This window comes from Crotalus tigris, unplaced genomic scaffold, assembly GCF_016545835.1.
Source record: "Crotalus tigris isolate CLP2741 ecotype Arizona unplaced genomic scaffold, ASM1654583v1 scf7180000018362.2422785, whole genome shotgun sequence".
NCBI classification, from domain to species: domain Eukaryota; kingdom Metazoa; phylum Chordata; class Lepidosauria; order Squamata; family Viperidae; genus Crotalus; species Crotalus tigris.
Window position 1 is genome coordinate 771,713 of NW_024096964.1, and position 16,238 is coordinate 787,950.

A 16,238-nucleotide genomic window follows, 5' to 3' on the forward strand; every position below is an offset into this window, starting at 1 on the left:
AACAGTTCGCTTAGTGACTATTCACAGTTACAATGGCACTGGAAAAAGTGCCCCCCAAGCCACAGCCAAGCAAGATGTCTGCCCACCCGCTGCGCTCTTCCTCCTGTTGGATGTTTTCATTGTTCTGAGCATTTCTGTTGAGGATTGGCAGCGGGGGTGGGGTAGGGGGGGTATTTGGTTTTTATTCCCCTGTCTGCTGGATGATTGCAGCAGGTTTTGGTCACTTCACATGACCCTAGGATGCTGTGACCGTCATAAATATGAATCAGTTGCCAAGCATCTGAATGTAAATCACAAGACCCTGGAGAGGCCACAACATTCCAGCTGATTGAAGCTGCTTCAGCTTCAGGGCTCAGCAGTAGCACCAGGATCAGTGCCAGCTCCAGCTGCAGCCTGGCGCTGATCCTGGTGCTTCCGCTGAGCCCTGACAGCCCTGCAGCTCCAGCCATCTCTCGCTCAGGCTTGTGAGATGCTGCCACTGGTTCAGCTCAATCCCCTCCCCGGCTACCACTTTTCTAGGATGGTTGCGTACCACCTGCCAGGTGCCAATGTACCACAGGTGGTACCCATACCACTGATTGAAAAGCCCTGCATTACACTACTTGATTGTGAGCATGTTTTTATCAATTGCAAATGCATTCTTCTTACAGTAGGATATGTACGTACTATAAGTATGAGGTGCTCTCTGAGCTTTTTTTTTTTTTTCTGGCAGACGTTTCACTCTCCAAACTAGGTAACAACATCAGCGATACTGACTGCGGACTAGCACTGATGCTTGGGTAATGAAAGATCTGCAAGGGAAAAAAAGAAAAAAAAAAACAAGCTCAGAGACCACCAAGGACCCCTCATTTCAACCCCGAGTTATAAATGATCATTGGAAAGGGCTCTTAGAACACAAAACACCGCAGAGGCAGGCAGGGGAGCGGGCGGTTCAGCCCGTTGGGGGGGGGGAGACCGAGGTTCACGCAAACCGTGGGGGGGGGGGCTGCGTTGGGCACCTGGCAAGGCAAGGCGGCCTCCACGAGTGCTGGAGACCTAGTCCCCGCATCTCCTCCGCGTGTCTCCCGTTCACACGTGCCCTACAGCCGCAGCCCGCAGCGCCTCCCGAGCGTCCCTCTGGCCAGGCGGGGCGGCGGGGAAGGGCTGCGGCGGGGGCTGCGCGGGGGGCCTCGGCTAAGAAGGGGAGGTCGGTCTTGCCCGCGGCGCCTCCCCCCGTCTTGCCGGCAGCCCGAAGGTTTTCTCCTGCGTCGTCAGGATGTCCCCACCCTCGCCCGCATCCCTTCCTATCAGGATCCATCCGTCCCACGCCCCTTTTGGGGTGTGTTTCCCCCCACCCCCCTTATTTTCCCTTTACGAGCATCGGAGGGAGAGAAGCAGGCAGGCGCTCTTTGTCTCTGACCCCGGAGAGGCCGGCCAGACAGGGCGGGCAGGTCCCCGCCGCACCGCTTCCTCGCGGGGAAACCGTCTTCTGCTCGGCGCGGCCAGGTGGTCGTTGGGCTCTTGCGCTCGTCGCCCCTTCTCTTCCTCCTCCTCCTCGCGGGCTAGGTCCCAGGTCCTCGACAGGTGGGTAGATCGGATGCTCGCTTTCCACCGGGCTGCCCTTCTTTTCCCTCCTGTGTATCTGTAACCTCTGCGCTCCCTCCCTCCCTCCGTGCCCCTCTCCAGGGCGCCCGGTCCTGTTGTAGCCCCAGCAACTCTGAATATTGGGGATACCATGTGCTTAACCTCCTGCCTCCACACACACACACACACACACACACACACCTCTCCCCCGCGCCGCTGCCCACGCTTTCTCCTTCTGCAGGCACCGCCAAGATCTGGGTGCAGTCCCGAAGGATTGGCAGCTGGTGTTTGTAAAGGAGGATGGTTTGACTTGATTTCTCCCCGTTGCCTTGTCTTAGCCAGCCCTTGTCCTTCCCTTGATTTCCTGCTGCCTTTCTGTGCTCTTAAACCCTCTCCACCAACCTGGAGGGGAGAGAAAAAAAAAAAAAAAAGGGAAACAGCAAATCACCCACTTTGGGATGCATGCAGTAGTTTATCTGACCTGAAATGCAGCTTGCAGTGACTGCAGTCTGCAAGCTGCAGTCCTTTGCTCCCTTCCCTGGGGGGTAACCCCTGATGAAGCCGGTATAAGATGGTGCTATTAATATTTTTCTCCTCCCTAAGCCTAGCTCTCTGTGCTAAAAGCTTGCTTTCCTGCATCATTCAAGCATAGGCACTTTTTGCAAGGCTTCACCTGCCCTGGAGTGAGGCCAGCTTCATTTGCTTGTGTTTTTCAGTGTGCTCCTCATTGCAGCCCAGTAAAAACCTTAGAGTTGTCTTCATAATCCCAGTCCTTAGAAGCAAACTGTTTGTGGGTGGGGGTGTGCCCCTTATTTCAGATATTTCCATCCTGCAGCCGTTAATCTTGGAAAGTCTTAGTGGTGTGGATGGTGGTGATAAGGATTTCTTTCTTTCTTGCATGTTGCAGGCAGCCTAAGGACTCTCCAAAGCCATGTGCTTGCTATTGTTTCAGTAGTGAAGTGCCCCTGAGTATGAGAGATGGGTGTGCGCAAAAGTGTGCAAAAAGTGGGAATAGTTATAGTGCAGGGAGTGCCATGGGTCAGAAAAAGAGGAAAGAGCATCTTTTAATTCGGGTTAATTTTGTTCTTAGAAACAACTGACAAAGGAATAGGGCGGTTTAGATGCCACCGTTGGAATGGGGGTTGGATATTCTCCTTCCCCATGTCTGACTGTCAACCAACTTCCAAAGCTACAGTCAAGCATCCTCCAGAGAATCTAATGGGGGGGGTGGGTAGAACTTTGCTCCTGAAAATGAGGTGATCTGAAACTATTCTTGGGTTTCTTCCACCAGCTTTCCAAATGCTGGCAACATCCAGATGTGCTGGGACGGCAGCTCCCAGAATTCCTAACTGGTGTGGCCCTTGCTAAGAACTTTGAGAGATCATGTCCATACATCTGGAGGGGGGACAGGGCTGGGGCAGGCTGTCCTGGGTTATGGCACTTGAGACCTCTAGGTGTGCATCAGCAATCAAATACCTGGCCTGTCTATTTCAGTCCAGCAGATTGGGCAAGTTGGGGATCCTATCAGTTAAAGAATGTTGATTGGCAGGGAGCAGAAGAAAGCCACTCTGTGGAATATCCCCCCTTCAGAGATTAGAGCAGTGGTTCTCAACCTTTCTAATGCCGTGACCCCATAATACAGTTCCCCATGTTGTGGTGACCCCCAAGTGGGTGTGGCCACCAATAAGAGGGAGTAGGACAGCTAGGGAAAAGGGAAAAAAATGGCGGACAGTGTGGTTTGGCGACCCCCGTGAAATGGTCATTTGACCCCAAAGGGGGTCCCGACCCACAGGTTGAGAACCACTGGATTAGAGTGATCCCAACCCTAAAAACTGTAAAAACTTGGATACGTGTTCAAATCTGGAGTTCTGAAAGTATTAAGAACCCTGTCTATTCGTTTTACTGTTAAATCGGATGCTGTATATATCTATTTTGTACTGTTTTTATTGGTTCTAAATGTCTGTGGTGGCTCAGTGGTTAGAATGCAGTGTTACAGGCTGACTTTGCCCACTGCCAGGAGTCCAGTCCTGATTGCTCCAGGTCGAATCAGTCTTCCATCGTTCCAAGTTCAGTAAAATGAGGACCCAGATTGTTGGAGGTAAACATATAAGGAACAGTTGCTGGAATTGGGTATATCTAGTTCAGTGGTTCTCAACCTTTTTAATGCCGCGACCCCTAACCGGTCGTAAGTCGAGGACTACTCAACTGGTCGTAAGTCGAGGACTACTCAACTGGTGCAGCACCGTTTGCAGAATGGGACTTTTGGCGGGCTCAGCAGGGCAGAGACAGCCTGGACAATTCCTATTGGCTTTTGAAAGCCAATAGAATTAGACTCTATTCAAGAGAGTCTATTCTATTGGCTTTCAAAAGCCAATAGAATAAAAGGGAGTAGCACAGCTAAGGAAAAGGGGAAAAAAATGGCGGACTGCGTTGTTTGGCGACCCCCGTGAAATGGTCGTTTAACCCCAAATGGGATCCCGACCCACAGGTTGAGAACCACTGATCTAGTTTAATGAAGAGAAAGACTAGGGGGGACATGATAGCAGTGTTCCAATATCTCAGGGATTGCCACAAAGAAGAGGGAGTCAAGCGATTCTCCAAAGCACCTGGAGGCAGGACAAGAAGCAACAGATGGAAACTAACCAAAGAGAGAAGCAACCTAGAACTAAGGAGAAACTTCCTGACAGTTAGAACAATTAACCAGTGGAACAACCTGCCTCCAGAAGCAGTGAATGCTCCAACACTGGAAGTTTTAAAGAAGAAACTGGACAGCCTTTGTCCGAAATGGTATAGGCTTTCCTGCCTGAGCAGGGATTGGACTAGATGACCTCCAAGGTCACTTCCAACTTTATATTATTGATCATCGCACAGTCAATCAGATGTTCAGACTGGATTTGGCATTTTGTCTACCTATCGAGTCCTTACCCAGGACCTGGGATAGGCAGATGTGGATGTTTGATGGTATTACAGATATCGTCGCAGGATGGAAGCAGTTCCTAATAAGGCCGCCTTTTGAAATTGACTAATAGCGAATTTGTCAATGCCAATGGTGTTCAAGTGGTGCTCCAGTTGTTTTGGGATTGCACCCAAGAAGCCTCTTACTATTGGTACTACCCTTGCTTGCTTTTGCCACAGTCTTTCTATTTCTATTTGTAGGTCTTTGTATTTTGTTATTTTCTCCAGTTCTTTCTCTTCTATTCTGCTATCTCCAGGCACTGCCACATCCACTATCTGGAAGTTTTAAAGAAGAAACTGGACAGCCTTTGTCCGAAATGGTATAGGCTTTCTTGCCTGAGCAGGGATTGGACTAGATGACCTCCAAGGTCACTTCCAACTTTATATTACTATTATTATTATTATTATTATTATTATTATTATTATTATTATTATTATTATTATTATTATTATTACTATTAATGTGCTGACACTGTAAATCGCTTAGAGAGGGCTGTAAAGCACTGTGAAGTAGTATGTAAGTCTTAAGTGCCATTGCTCTTGCTATTTAGAATTATAAGCTGGCCAGAGTCATCCAGTTGAGGTGGGGGTATGAACGATCAATCAAACAAACAAATAAATAAGGGGCTTGCACACTATAAAAAGGGACTCAGGATAAAAAGAGGGGTGGAAAAAAAGGCAGGGATAAAAGGAAAAGAACTGTTGCTGCAATTGCTGTTTAAGCTTATGGAAACATCTTTACAGGAAAAAAAACACATCTTTTTGTGCTTATAATTATGCATCTCCATTTGTCCACTTTATTATGCTTCAGTTTGCAATACTGGACACAAGGAAGGATTTCCCTTGCCCACACCCTTTCTTTGTTCTCTGATTGTGGGAGTGGACTTTTTTTAAAAATAGGGATAGTGGAATATATTTAGCATAGGATGCTGGCTTTCTCTTTGGGGTAAATAAATACGTTGTCTTTGTATACTTAAGGCTGTACTGTATGTACTTTTTTTAAATTCATAATTTGTGGTTAGAATATGGGTTACAGTTCCAAACTTCCTATCTTTTCCAAGGTTGCCTTTTGATTTATACGCCAACAATAGCTAAGATGATGAAGGATTTTCAACTGTATTTTTTTGTAGAAAACGAGACACCTGGGGTGACAGTGGTTTCATTCTAGTTCATGTCCAAACTCTTTGATAAGTTTAAAGATAGAAAAAGAAAAGGAGAAATTGCCATAGATTTGTATCTACTATCTGAGCAGAAGGAAGATGAGAAAGGGGGGGGGGAGAGAAAGAAAGAGAAAATTGAAAAGAGAAAGAGTAATCTTGCAAAAAGGTGAATGTTCTGAGGAAGCAGAACATTGTGTTGGGCCAAAGATTTAGACAACATCTGTCTCCACCTGTTTGTGACTGTATATAAAGTCACTACTGAGTAATTGAGGGTTGGATCATCACAAATGCCAGAGCACAATCTTTTCATGTCTTCAATCCCATTTTGTTCCACAGAGTTGGAAGGGACCTTGTAGGTCATCTAGTCCAACCCCCTGCTCAAGCAGGAGACCCTCTACCATTTCTGACAAGTGGCTGTCCAGTTTCTTCTTGAAAGCTTCCAGTGATGAAGCACCCACATCTTCTGGAGGCAAACTGTTCCACTGGTTAATTGTTCTCACTGTGAGAAAAGTTCTCCTTATTTCTAGGTTGAATCTCTCCTTGATCAGTTTCCATCCATTATTCCTTGTCTGGCCTTCAGGTGCTTTGGAAAATAGGTTGATCCCCTCCTCTCTGTGGAAGCCCCTCAAATATTGGAACACTGCTATCATGTCACCCCTCGTCCTTCTCTTCACTAGACTAGCTGTGCGCAGTTCTTGCATGGACATGCCCAGTTGTGTGTCTTCATACCTGCAGATACCGATCATCAGAGGCTGGTCCTAGAAGACATGTACATCCTTTTGACTTTGCACACAATTCATGGCAGGGGAATATTTAAATCCCTGTGAAGGCCCTGTCTCTAATGAACTGATGCAGTACCAGGTGAAGTTCAAATTTGTGATCCAGTTTAAAAAAAGCACCCCAAAATCCAGCGAGCTGCTGCTGGCTACATTCATGAAGGATTCAGTGAAACAGCATTAATAAAGCAGCCTATATCTATCCAATCATTTTGTTCTATGTCTCCCACAGTGCATTGCTGTGGACAGTGGTAGGTGCAGTCAGTGGGATTGAAGTTCAGACATCTGGACAGTTCCAGGTTCTTGCTGTTTGTGTTCAGTTGTCATATGTGCAGAAAACACATGTCTGTGCACAGGGGAACTGGTCATTTAAGCCAGGGGTCTCCAACCGTGGCAACTTTAAGACTTGTGGACTTCAACCCCCAGAATTCCTCAGCCAGCTTTGCTGGCTGAGGCTGGCTGAGGAATTCTGGGAGTTGAAGTCCACACGTCTTAAAGTTGCTAAGGTTGAGGACCCCTGTTTTAAGCTTGCCTTAGATCTGCAAGGCAAACTGCCGGCAATGCAATGCAGCCTATTGAAGCCACGCTCACCCCATTGCCAGCAATGCAAAAAGAGTCGTGATATGTCACAACACGTCACGTGACATGGCGAGTTTGACACCCATGTCCTAAGATGTCTGCCTCTTTTTTTCCCCTGGATTATTGACTTTCAAAGCATGTCTTGGATATTGTAACTGACATGTGGTTTTCTGTCTAGCAGGCTGAGAGCAAAGTGTGACTTTCCATAAAGCATCATATATGCTGAAGCTCTTGCACATTAGAAGGTAAGTTTTCCCTATAACGCTGAAGATGTTAAACCACACGGCTACTGGAGCTTTCCAAAAAGAAAAAGACAGACGTACCAAATTTATGGATAAAAGCTTTTTCTTTTGATAAGAATAGCAGCTCTGTTTATTGTCCTCTGTTTTTCCTGGTCTTGTAAGCCTCAATAGTCAAAACCTGTCATGTGTAAGATCTGTATAAAGTAATGAAACAAATTAATCACAACAATTTTAAGTTTCATTGCTTTGCATGGCACTTAGGATAGACTCTACTGCATTAGTCTTATCTAGAAGCCTCAATCATTGTATTTGCATGATCTACTAAACAGGATTAGAGTTAACCATGGTTAAGGTGCTTGCTTGATGAACTTGCCCCAAATTACACACCAAACTGGGTAGGAATGTAATTGGACTATGCCCTTTTAAGCAATATAGTTACTGTGAGGTTCATTTCTCAAAAATGCTTCTAAAACCTACCTTGGATTTATATGATTATAGCCAGAGCCTTTGCATGTGGGAAGGAAATGCTGATTGTTCCCCTGCCTTTTTGTTTTAACAACAAAGTCAATGTGTGACAGTACAGCAATTAGAACAGAATAATAAGAGGGAGCAGCAGAAAAGCAGCTTTGCCGCAAGTCTTGTTCCTTGTTTTGTGTTCCTGGAGGAATAATGGCTGCTTAATCATGAATTAACCACTAATGTGGGTTTGGATAACATGCCGGTCTATGTGGTTAACATAAGATAATCATAAAACAATCTGTTATTACAGGTAGGAGTTAAGGTGGTCCTTAACCATACTCTAGATTTAGGCAACACGCTGAGCTAATCTGCAGGCTACTTTACTTTGTCATCTGAACTGGGTCAATGTCTCTTATCTAATTTTGCTTTTTATAACCCTCCAAATAATTTCAAAGGAAGCATATTGTGCAGTCAGAATAAATTACCGAGGGAGAAATCACAGCTCTCAAATGACTGTGATTGTGTGAGATTGGCAATGTTCGGAGCTTTAAATATTGCGTGTGTTTGCTTTTTGGCATAGTATCTAGGGACTTTTAAGGCTGAGCTAAAGTGTTCCTGGAACTTCTTTCTTTTTTGTTTTTCTTTTTTTTTTTAAAAAAAAATGTGAGTGCAGTTTTGTAAACTGGTAGTGGGTTTAATATCCCCAGTCTGTCAAATGGAATGGATTGGCTTGGTGCGATAGTTCAGAGAGATGTTGTTGTGTGAGAAATAGGAAGAAGTATGGTGAACGATGCCATGACTTGTACAAAAGGCATTATTTCAATTGATCAATGTGACAAGCCTTGAATCACTTCTTTTCTGGAATTAAGATAAAACTAATAAATGATTTGTCATTATGTAGTTGGCACTTGTGGAGAAATCTGACTCACATATTGTTTATTCTGTAGTGTTTATTCTTCCCTGCCTTCTGCAATTTCCTTAATTTGGAATTCCAAGCTGGATTGTAAACTCTCAGGGCTTCTCAACCTTGGCAACTTGAAGATGTGTGGACTTGCAAAATTTCCCAGCCAGCATGCAAATGTAGGGACATTTTGAATTGGAGGAAGAATATGTGAAAACACAGCTGCCAGTTCTTTAGCTGTGTTGGCCTTCATGTGCATCTTCCCAAGAACCCAGCATGTATCAGCACAATAGATGCTGTGTGGACTTTTGCAATTGACAGATGGAAATTTTGTCAACGCCCAGATTTTCTAAATGCCACCCGAGATTTTTGGATATGGCACCCAGGGTGCTGATAAACCCTGCGACCACCACAGCCGATTTATGCCATAGTCTTTCAGTTTTGATTTTCAGATCCTGATACATTGTGATCTTCTGCAATTCATTGTCTTCTGTTCTACTAGCTCCTGGTATTGCCACATCAATCCATACTTTCTTCTTTTCAGCCTCAATTATATTGGGGTTATAATCCTACACTATTTTAACCTTCTCATTTTCAACTATACCTTCCCACCAATTTTTCATTAGTGGTACATGATAAATTTTTATAGATGTTCCAGTGAATCCGCTTGCGCAATCTTCGTGCATAAATTAAGTATGTGATCTGTTTCTTCTGCTTTTTTGCGCAATCTGTACTTTGAATTCTTTGATGATTTTTCAATTCTGGCCTTGATTGCATTAGTTCGGATAGCTTGTGCTTATGCAGCCAAAATCAAGCCATCCGTTTCTATTTATAATGTTCCAGTTGTAAGCCAGATTTTATCTTTATCCACTTTCCCCTCGATGTTTTGTAGAAATTGACCACGTGATGCTTTTCCTTGCCAGCATTCTTCATCCTGATGGCTTCTGATGCTTCGGTGTTTGGGGTTTCAATTCTATTACTGTTTGTGATTTTACCCTAATTTATAGCAAGAGCACTTAGACTTATATACTGCTTCATAGTGCTTTACAGCCCTCTCTAAGCAGTCAGCATATTGCCCTCAACAATCTGGGTCTTCATTATACTAACCTCGGAAGGTGGAAGGCTGAGTCAACCTTGAGCCGGTCATGATCGAACTCCTGGCAGTGAGCAGTGACTTAGCCTGCAATGCTATCTGCTGTAGTACATTGCTCTAAGCCAAATTCTATTGTTATATCTATGCTAAAAATTCTTAGGTGTTTGTCAGTGTCTGGATAAGTGTCCTATTTTCCATACAGCTTCAGATAAACCATGCAAAGCAAATGTGAGATTTTATTAGCATTTTTACTATTTGATGGCCAAGATTAGTTTTCTTCCAAATTGCAGAAAGTGGGACTATAGCAATGACAAATAATAAAAGTGATAATGAGTCACCCTAGAACATGGGTATCAAACTCGCTGCGTCACGTGACGCGTTGCGACGTATCACAACTTTTTTTGCATTGCTGGAACTGGGATGGGTGCGGCCTCCACATGATGCAACTGGCCCGTGGGCCGGCAGTTTGATACCCTTGCCCTAGAACAGTGTTTCCCAAACTTGACAATGTTAAGGCATGAGGACTTCAACTCCCAGAATTCCACAGCCAGCAACGCTGGCTGTGGAATTCTGGGAGTTGAAGTCCACATGCCTTAAAATTGTCAAGTTTGGGAAACACTGCGCTAGAAGATGCATCTAATGTTGACAAACCCATATTTTTCAGTTCCATCATTAATTCTATCTTCCATTGCTTGATTTTTTTCTATAAACACTCTAGTTTTTATTGACAAAAGTGATTTCCAAACATTTGATGATCCAACTATGTGGTAATAAATCAAATATCTTTTATAAATCAATCCCGACCATATGTAAATTGTGTTTTTTCCCCATTTTTCCCTTTTGTTTTCTTTCTGTTTTACTGGAAGGACATTATTTTCTTCTAAATAATCTTGGATGTTGTCTGCTATTATGCCTGTGAGTAATTTAAACATTGTAGGCAAGAATGTTATCGGCCTATAATTTCCTGGTGTTGTCTGTTTTGCTAGATCTTTTTGAATTAAGTTATTAACCAGTCGCTGATATCTCCTTTATGCAATATTTAATTAAGTTGTTTTAACTATAATTGGACTCAAGCTAGTCAGATATTTGAGCCAAAAGCCATGCAACCGATCATTTCCAGATGTCCAATTTTTATTCTTTTTCACTCAATTTTTAACCATTCCTGCTGTTGTTATTAGATTTTCCATTTGATTTTTTACTAAATCCATCTTCAAATTCTTTTATTCATCCTACATTTTGTTATAGCCTTTTTAAATTTCCCATAAACCTTTCTAGGACTGGATTGTTTCCTTTATTTGGTTTTCTATTTTCATAATTTTTATTGCCACTTATGGTAGAATTACGTCTGGTTTCATTGAAGTAGTTGATTTTGCTTAAACTGGATGATTCATGCCTCATAGCATTCAAATTTCTCTGCTGTTTGTTGCTTTATGATTTTATCTGTTTATTTATCAAATTAAAACACTGCCCATCTCATTAGCCAAATGATTCTGGTCAGTTTACAGATTTCCAAAGCTTCTTCAATTTTTCTGGTGCCAATATATTTTTATAAGGCTTATCTTGATTTTTATATTCCTCAGTTTTTGCTCTTTCATGTTCTGTACATTACTTGCATATGATCTTAATGTCTTTATTTTGGCTTCCAGTCTAATCTTCCACTTTGGAACAGAATATGTATTTGCTTTTTGTCTATATAATTTCAATATACAATTCTTATGTAATCACTACTGCAGGGTAGGGAAGCTTATTAGTCTGCAATAGATGTTATTTTAATCCTTGCAAGCACTTTATTCAATCCTTGATTATAGATGACAGGTGTTTGGGGGGCACTAATTTCAATGCTTGCAGTCTTTGTCAATCTGGTAATTCTGCCTATGCTAAAATGTTCCCTTTTAATTATTCTTTCTTTGTGTGAATTCATAGGTTGTTTCAAATGATAGCCTGTTCTTGTTCCATTGTTAATACTTCTAAATTATCATTTCTGTAGTTTATATCAGCTCTTTCTTTTACATTTGCAGTTGTTGCTATCTAAGATATTTCTACTATTCTACTATTAATGTTGGTGTTCCATTTTTATAATTTTCTGAACCAGCTTTGCATCCCTGAATATCTTATTTCTGGTAATGAATCTCCTTTGATCTGCTAATGGTTGTTCAGTGATATTTGAATCTGGATAAATTCTTTTCCAGTGTATAGTCGCTTTAAATACCCCTGCTCTGTTGGTTCCAATTTATAACACAAGTAGTCCTTGAATAACAACCATCCGTTTAGTGACAGTTTGAAATTACAACAGTACTGAAAAATGACTTGTGACCGTTTTTCACACTTATGACCATTGCAGCATTCCCATGATCATGTGATCAAAATTGGGGAAATGGCCACTGGCATGTATTTATGACAGTTGCACAATCCCTGGGTCATATGATCACCATCTGAAAACTTCCCAGCTGGCTTCTTACGAGTATAGTAAACGGGGGAAGCCAAATTTGCTTAATGACCACATGATTCACTTAACAATTGCAGTGTTCACTTAACAATTGTGGCAAAAATGTAAAATGGGACACAACTCATTCTCTTGCTTAGCAACAGAAATTTTGGGCTCAATTGTCATAAGTCGAGGACTACCTGTAGGTCATAATGGCATGGTTTTCCAACAGAGTATTGTTTTTGTCTTGTGTGTGGTTGTTCTAAGAGCTAGGCCTTGGTTGCCCAGCCATTGTTCCTGAAACCCGTTGCCTACTTGTCAAGAGATGGCCAGGAATGTAACATCTGATCTGGTTCTTGTTGAACCTTGGGATGACTGATCCAATATAAGATTCTTTTTCTGTTTTCATACCATATTAAATGGGTTGAGAGATAGACCCAATCTGGCTCTTCCACTGAAATCTGGCTCGCATGGGTGACCCTTCTAGTAGAATAGACTACAGCCAGCATACCTCTAAATCTCATCAGTGCATCACAAATTCCTCCCTGACAACAAGAGGATATCCCTGGAAGGGGTTAGTATTATTATTATGGTTTATCATATAGCCAGATATTTAGAATGGATTTGGTATATTTATCCATCTATCGAGGCCTTCCCAAAGACCTGGGATAGGCAGATGTTGTTATTTGATGGTGGTGTTAAAGGTCTCCTTGCTTGGAGGATAAAAGTTCCAAAGTAAAAGTTATTCATTCCAAGTAAAGCTGCCTTTTACAATTGACTGATGGTAATTTGGTCAGTGCCGAAGATATTCAAGTGATAGTCCAGTTGCTTGAGGATTGCACCTAAGGCGTCTATTATTATTGGTACTATCTTTGCTTTCTTTTGCCACAGTTGATCCACTTTTGTTTGCAGGTCTTTGTATTTTGTTATCTTCTCCAGTTCTTTCTCTTCTCTTCTGCTGTCTCCAGGTACTGCCATATCCACTATCCAGACGTTTTTGTCTTTCTTATTGACAATTGTTAAGTCTAGGGTGTTGTGTTGCACTCATTTTATTTTTAATGCCTTTGAGTTATTATTGACACCTGGTGATTGCCTGGACTAGTCCCTGCAGTTTTCTTGGCAATGTTTTTCAGAAGTGCAATTGCCTCCTTCCTAGTACTAAGAGAGGGTGACTGGCCCCAGTGCCTAAGGTGGAACCAGAACTCCCAGTCTCCCAGTTTCTAGTCCGGTGCCTTAACCACTACACCAAACAGGCTAAATTATAACCCTATAGCCTTAAATTTTCTGTACTTCTGTTATGATTGGAAATAGATTTGATTTTAACACATGGATTTTATTATTTTTTAAGACAGATCAACGGTTTGCTTGTTTTTTCCTTCCTTAAAGTGAATTTTTAGGCAATATGGCACACATATTGTATGTATGTATGTATGTATGACATAAATATTTAGAAATATAACACACTGTTAGTGCTGTAGAGTACCTCATTTGCACATCCATAACATTTTTCCATGTTTGGTTTCAAAAAATGTCATTGTTTGGGCATTTGCATTCTTCCTTTGTTTTTTTATCATCTTGCTGGATGAGATGTTCTTAAGAAATTAAAAGCTTTGGCATTATTTATGAACTGGAGTCAACCTTCATGGGGATTTTTGTTTTACAATAATGGAGGAAAATTTCAGAAAGGAAAGACTAAAGAAGAAAAGACTAAATCTTACTTCTCATTGGAACCTATGCAAATTGTCAAATTAAAAAGAAAGAAAATCCCTTCATACTTAAAATGCAAATGGCATGCATTGTATGTTGTCATGGTTATATGCCCCTTTCTTCAACAGTTTTATTAATTACTTGGAGGAAGAGGTGGAAGGTATGCTTATCAAATTTGCAGTTGAGACAAATCTAGTAGGATAGCTAATATTTTAAAAATCAGAAATAAAATCCTAATACAATCTTGATAAATGAGCTGAAAACAGCACAATGAAATTAAGACTTCATTTCTTTCTTAAAACAAAAGAAAGCAAATATATAGGCATAAAATGGAAAAAGGAATGTTCTGAGTTGGTGGTACTTGTAAAAGTGTTAATCCTATAATAGTTAATTATAAAGTACATATGAGTCAGTAGTGTGAAGTAGCTACAAAAATAAAGATTTTCAGCAGCATGAATGGAAATACAGTGTACTTCAGAAATTATAGGAATTAATTGTTCCACTTTATTTTGGATTAGTGTGGCTTCAGCTGCTGAATCTTGTCCAGTTCTGGATATCACATTTTAGGAAAGATTCAGAGATTTTGGAACAGGTTTAGAAAAGACAAAAGGCATCATTAGGGAACTAGAAGCTAAATCTGAAAAGAGAGCTTGTAGAACTTGAGGATGATTAATTTTGAAAAAAAAGGACAAAGTGGAGATGATAGTATTCTTTAATTATCTGAAAAGATGTCACCCAGAAGAAGGCCAAAACTGTTCCAGAAAAACTAATTTTAGAAGACAGATTCAGCTAAAGAGGAATAGGACAAGAAAATCCTGCTGATGATATTACCTAGTCTGGTAACGAAATGTTCAAAAGCTAAATTAAAACAAGCTTGGAGAGCAAACCACCGTCAAAATATACAACCCAGGCTACAAGTATTTTCTATTATTTCAATAAAGTATCCAGGAGCTGAGCTTTATTCGAAGGAGACTTAATTTTTTTTTTGGAAGGAATGAGGGTGAAATACAACCCCACTGAAATTCAGAATGGAAAGCACGGGATTAATTGGACAGAACTTTTTTTAAGAAATGGATTATTGCAATTCTATGCTCTATTTTCTCAAGGCGCATGCAGCTCTCCTCTTATTTTATCCTCTTAACAACTGCTTAAATGAGGTGGGTTGGACTGAGAGGGAGTGGCTGGCTATCTTTCAGCAAGCTGTTGGGACTTGAACCAAATCCAACAAGTTTTCTACTCTGGCCTTTTCTGATATGTTCTGTAAATATTGTTTTTCCAGGCATCGTCTCCTTTTTAAAGGGACAAATCTGCATGGCCTAATGACATTTGGTGTAGTGATTAAAGTGCTGGCCTAACAACCAGGAGACGGTAAGTTATAGTCCCATTTTAGGCCTGAAAGCTGGCTGGGTGACATTGGGCCAATCACCAGGTGACAGTGAGTTCTAGTCTGCCTTAGGCATGAAATCCAACTTGGGCCAGTCCCTGTCTTTCACTTCAGCCCACCTCACAGAGTTGTTGTGGAGGGAAATCGGAGGAGGGAGTATTAAGTAGATTTGCCGCTTTGAGTTTCTTATAAAGCCATGAAGGTGGAATAAAAACCTAACAACTATTTCTGCATTAGACAAATTTGACAGAGCAGATTTAAGCTGAAACCTTGATCTCTGTCTTGGTGTTACAAAGTGAGCTCTGCCATCCATCCTAATTCCTATAATTGTGGTATAATAGCTGGTGGCTACATTCCCATGATTTTCTGACATGAGTCATTTGCTAATGCAAGTTAAGGAGGTCCTGAGGCTAAGAATGAAGTTGAAAACGCAAGCCTTATAACAATATATTATTGATCCGTGGCCCTGGATGAGTCTCAAAACATAGATTTTTTTAAAATTCTCTTGTAAATACTAATTAGTATCAAGACTGCAGCATTGCAGTGGTGAATGTTAAAATAGGCCCCTATTTCTAAGGCAGGTGCTACTGGAAAGAGGCTTGCAATTCTTCCTGATATAATTAAAGCAACCTCTATATGTGCAAATGAATTATGAAGGTGACTCTCTCTTACAGTAGGATAAATTAATCCTAGAGATGACAGAGTGCTGGGGTGTGCGCCATATTAAGTAATTTCCCTCATATAGAGAAAACTGTATGGGGCATTACCATTGCTAGGTTTTGTATAATTGCTTTTAATGTTTACCTGCATATTTTAAATTTGTATATAATTCAGTTTCATGTATAAATTGAATGGAAAAATAGTCAAATGAAGGGGTTAGGGTTACAGAAAAAGACTTCTGTACTGTAGCTAAGACGACAATGTGGACATGTTCACATTGAGCTTTTCTCCAAGGAGACTTAATTTTTTTTATAAGGAATGAGGGCCCAAAGTC

At 41.5% G+C, this 16,238-nt stretch overlaps 1 protein-coding gene across 11 annotated transcripts in view; it reads left to right on the plus strand.

Moving 5' to 3' along the window:
- Positions 1-1,165: 1,165 nt before the first annotated feature.
- The window catches only part of TMEM150C (transmembrane protein 150C), a 39,596-nt gene continuing 24,523 nt past the window's right edge, over positions 1,166-16,238 (plus strand). Inside the window, exons 1-4 of one of the 11 annotated variants that reach the window (XM_039350864.1) lie at positions 1,238-1,563; positions 3,581-3,661; positions 7,212-7,278; positions 15,140-15,228. The gene's annotated coding sequence lies outside the window, so the exon portion shown is untranslated. Of the gene's footprint in view, positions 1,564-3,580; positions 3,662-6,413; positions 6,540-7,211; positions 7,279-15,139; positions 15,229-16,238 lie in introns of all 11 variants that reach the window. The other 10 variants (XM_039350865.1, XM_039350871.1, XM_039350869.1 and 7 more) reach the window with 10 other exon arrangements.